Raw genomic sequence first — 5520 nt, forward strand, 5'->3', positions numbered from 1 at the left:
TACAGAGCAGATTCACATTGATAAACAGGAGAATAACAGCTGTAGTAAAACTCAAACAACAGCACTTTGTTTGATGACTGTAAATTGAATAATACTCTCTCACTCTAACCCTAACCCTGACCCATTCCTCCCCGGGGATATCTCACTCTCACTCTAACTCTGTCCATACCTCCCCGGGGGTCTCTCACTCTCACTCTAACTCTGTCCATACCTCCCCGGGGGTCTCTCACTCTCACTCTAACTCTTCCATACCTCCCCGGGGGTCTCTCACTCTAACTCTAACTCTGTCCATACCTCCCCGGAGGTCTCTCACTCTAACACTGACCCATACCTCCCCGGGGGTCTCTCACTCTAACCCTGACCCATACCTCCCCAGGGGTCTCTCACTCTAACTCTAACCCTGACCCATACCTCCCCGGAGGTCTCTCATTCTAACACTGACCCATACCTCCCCGGGGGTCTCTCACTCTAACACTGACCCATACCTCCCCGGAGGTCTCTCACTCTAACACTGACCCATACCTCCCCGGGGGTCTCTCACTCTAACTCTCACTCTGTCCATACCTCCCCGGGGGTCTCTCACTCTCACTCTCACTCTGTCCATACCTCCCCTGGGGTCTCTCACTCTCACTCTAACACTGACCCATACCTCCCCGGGGGTCTCTCACTCTAACACTGACCCATACCTCCCCGGGGGTCTCTCACTCTAACACTGACCCATACCTCCCCGGGGGTCTCTCACTCTAACCCTGACCCATACCTCCCCAGGGGTCTCTCACTCTAACTCTAACCCTGACCCATACCTCCCCGGAGGTCTCTCATTCTAACACTGACCCATACCTCCCCGGAGGTCTCTCACTCTAACACTGACCCATACCTCCCCGGGGGTCTCTCACTCTAACCCTGACCCATACCTCCCCAGGGGTCTCTCACTCTAACTCTAACCCTGACCCATACCTCCCCGGAGGTCTCTCATTCTAACACTGACCCATACCTCCCCGGGGGTCTCTCACTCTAACACTGACCCATACCTCCCCGGAGGTCTCTCACTCTAACACTGACCCATACCTCCCCGGGGGTCTCTCACTCTAACTCTCACTCTGTCCATACCTCCCCGGGGGTCTCTCACTCTAACACTGACCCATTCCTCCCTGGGGGTCTCTCACTTTAACTCTAACTCTGTCCATACCTCCCCGGGGGTCTCTCACTTTAACTCTAACTCTGTCCATACCTCCCCGGGGGTCTCTCACTCTAACACTGACCCATACCTCCCCTGGGGTCTCTCACTCTAACTCTAACTCTGTCCATACCTCCCCTGGGGTCTCTCACTCTAACTCTAACCCTGACCCATACCTCCCCTGGGGTCTCTCACTCTAACTCTAACTCTGTCCATACCTCCCCGGTGGTCTCTCACTCTAACTCTAACCTAGTGTTGTTTTTGGTCGGCCTGTTTTAATTTTAGTTTTAGTCTAGTCTTTGTGTCAAGCTGTCGTTTTAGTTTTTATTAGTTTTAGTCACGTTCATACTCTTTGTAGTCTAGTCAAGTTTTAGTCGACGAATTCTGATGACATTTTAGTCTAGTTTTAGTCAACGAAAACTGATGACATTTTAGTCTAGTTTTAGTCGACGAAAACTCATGACATTTTAGTCTAGTTTTAGTCAATGAAAATTGTATTTTAGTCTCTTTTTAGTAATGCAATTCTATTTAACCCAGTCAATATAGAATTTCAAACAAGGTTATCTTATTATATTTAGTATATTTAGGGCTGTGACGTGGCAGTTTTTTTACCACCGCGGGGTTATTTAAAAAAATAAAAACTCGTTTTATATTTCCACACAAAGACGCGTGATATAGCCTACCACTCTGCGCTTTGAGAGGGATGTGGGACACGAGCAGGAAAGAGACCATCGATCTCTTTATGATATCTTCGTGTTTTCTACTTGATGTAAATTGGTCTGAATAGCGAATTTTATCCTCCACATGGGCGAAATATTTAGGCTATGTTTGAGATTGCGCTGCCAGAGAAAGTGAAACTAAAAATCACCCGCGCGTGTGAAACGCGCTTTACAACTAAACTTGACGCGCCTATGTCTAATATAACAAACACAAACTGTGTTAAAAAGAATTTGACATGCAAGTAGGCTACAAATGTAGGCTATACTTTACCACAGTAAAGAATACGAATATAATAGGCCTAATTAAAAGCGAACCAATGAAGAAACATTTATAATCCCTTTAGAAAATGGGTGAGACGTGAGTGAAGATTTGGGAAAAGAAACAAGAGATTCCATGCAGGGATGAGTCACGATTTTTGGATATTCAATTAGTTTACTGTATTTCATTATAGAATATCGAATAGGTTGTGCGATTATTCTCTAAAATAAAATCTCCATGTTCTGGTGCTGATGCGATGACGCGTTCATGTAACCAGAGACGCTGCCAATAACGCACATAACAGCTGTCACAAAGAACCGGCAAAAGTAATGATTATGAATGTGTCAAATATATCAATGAGACATTTTAATAGAATAACTAATGGAATAATATTGTTAAATTCGCTGATAACCGGGTGACCAGATCGCAAACCAGAATTTAAAGCCGACAAAGCTATGGGTTCACGCACAACTCTCTCATTCGTCGTGACGTTATAACATTTCGTCTCGTCTTGGTCAACGAAAATGAAGAGACATTTTAGCATAGTTTTTATTTTGTAAACCACATTTAGTCTCGTTTTTATTCGTCAACGATAATGCATCATACATGTATTTTAGTCATCATCACATGACCAGCATTTACGTCTCGTCTCGTCTCGTTTTCGTCAGGTGATAACGGTTCGTTGACGACAATATTTCGTCATAATTTTCGTTGACGAAAGCAACGCTACTCTAACCCTGACCCATACCTCCCCGGGGGTCTCTCACTCTAACTCTAACTCTGTCCATACCTCCCCTGGGGTCTCTCACTCTAACTCTAACCCTGACCCATACCTCCCCTGGGGTCTCTCACTCTAACTCTAACTCTGTCCATACCTCCCCGGGGGTCTCTCACTCTAACTCTAACCCTGACCCATACCTCCCCGGGGGTCTCTCACTCTAACTCTAACTCTGTCCATACCTCCCCTGGGGTCTCTCACTCTAACTCTAACCCTGACCCATACCTCCCCTGGGGTCTCTCACTCTAACTCTAACCCTGACCCATACCTCCCCTGGGGTCTCTCACTCTAACTCTAACTCTGTCCATACCTCCCCTGGGGTCTCTCACTCTAACTCTAACTCTGTCCATACCTCCCCTGGGGTCTCTCACTCTAACTCTAACCCTGACCCATACCTCCCCTGGGGTCTCTCACTCTAACTCTAACTCTGTCCATACCTCCCCGGGGGTCTCTCACTCTAACTCTAACTCTGTCCATACCTCCCCTGGGGTCTCTCACTCTAACACTGACCCATACCTCCCGGGGGGTCTCTCACTCTAACTCTAACTCTGTCCATACCTCCCCGGGGGTCTCTCACTCTAACTCTAACTCTGTCCATACCTCCCCTGGGGTCTCTCACTCTAACTCTAACCCTGACCCATACCTCCCCTGGGGTCTCTCACTCTAACTCTAACTCTGTCCATACCTCCCCGGGGGTCTCTCACTCTAACTCTAACTCTGTCCATACCTCCCCTGGGGTCTCTCACTCTAACTCTAACACTGACCCATACCTCCCGGGGGGTCTCTCACTCTAACTCTAACTCTGTCCATACCTCCCCTGGGGTCTCTCACTCTAACTCTAACTCTGTCCATACCTCCCCTGGGGTCTCTCACTCTAACTCTAACCCTGACCCATACCTCCCCTGGGGTCTCTCACTCTAACTCTAACTCTGTCCATACCTCCCCTGGGGTCTCTCACTCTAACTCTAACCCTGACCCATACCTCCCCGGGGGTCTCTCACTCTAACTCTAACTCTGTCCATACCTCCCCTGGGGTCTCTCACTCTAACTCTAACCCTGACCCATACCTCCCCTGGGGTCTCTCACTCTAACTCTAACCCTGACCCATACCTCCCCTGGGGTCTCTCACTCTAACTCTAACTCTGTCCATACCTCCCCTGGGGTCTCTCACTCTAACTCTAACTCTGTCCATACCTCCCCTGGGGTCTCTCACTCTAACTCTAACTCTGTCCATACCTCCCCTGGGGTCTCTCACTCTAACTCTAACTCTGTCCATACCTCCCCTGGGGTCTCTCACTCTAACTCTAACCCTGACCCATACCTCCCCGGGGGTCTCTCACTCTAACTCTTACTCTAACCCATACCTCCCCTGGGGTCTCTCACTCTAACTCTAACCCTGACCCATACCTCCCCGGGGGTCTCTCACTCTAACTCTAACCCTGACCCATACCTCCCCGGGGGTCTCTCACTCTAACTCTAACCCTGACCCATACCTCCCCGGGGGTCTCTCACTCTAACTCTAACCCTGACCCATACCTCCCGGGGGGTCTCTCACTCTAACCCTGACCCGTACCTCCCTGGGGGTCGGATGCGCCTCTGCCTTCGTTCCTTAGGCAGGATGTGCAGTTTCCTTACCCTCGGATTGCGAGCTATGGACGGGGCCTACACCAAAGAACTTTATATCATAATACTTGTTACGGTATTTTGCCTCCTGAGTCTTTCTGGTAGAAATAATACTTACTGTCTTTAACCCTAACCAGACACAAAAGTTTAAAGTGATTAAAAGAAACGTTGATAAAAAAAAATAAAAAAAAACATTTTAAAGGAATTACTGTCTGTGGAAATTAGATTTTAACTTATTATATTTATTATGCTATAATAAAACTGCTGTTAACCAGTACTGTAAATTATTCCATTCAAAAACATACTTAGATTATATTTCCATTTTATTAATATGATAAAAGTGCAATAACACCGGCAGAATGTTCACGCTGCTTTCTGACTCAAACATCTCTCTGACCGGAGCCACAAATAACTAATCTATCTATCTATCTATCTATCTATCTATCTATCTATCTATCTATCTATCTATCTATCTATCTATCTATCTATCTATCTATCTATCTATCTATCTATCTATCTATCTGTAATGATATCTGCATGTTAACATTTACATAGCTTTTAAAATAGTTAAAAACTACAGTACGTATAAGTTTACATGTTACTTGGTAGTCTATAAAAGAACACTTTAATGCTGCTAATATTACTACTAGTCAAACACACACAAACACATAATACCTGTAAAATATACTTCATGTAGCCACTGCAAGAAATGTATGCATTTAAAAAACTTAAACATAATTAATCTCAAAGATAACTGCATATGAATGTGAAAATCCAGTGTGTGTTTATTACAGTATGTGGATGTACTGTCTATGTTTTGTACAATAATTTCAGTTAAAGTTCAATGTTAAACGCTGTGAGGTAGATTTTAAATATTTGCACTACAGACGTATGAAATATGAGAGATATATGCACTAATAATCCTCATTAATATGAACTTCTGACTTACATGTTCCTGTAAATA

Source organism: Scardinius erythrophthalmus (genome assembly GCF_964197995.2).
Source record: "Scardinius erythrophthalmus genome assembly, chromosome: 18".
In the NCBI taxonomy this organism is placed as follows: domain Eukaryota; kingdom Metazoa; phylum Chordata; class Actinopteri; order Cypriniformes; family Leuciscidae; genus Scardinius; species Scardinius erythrophthalmus.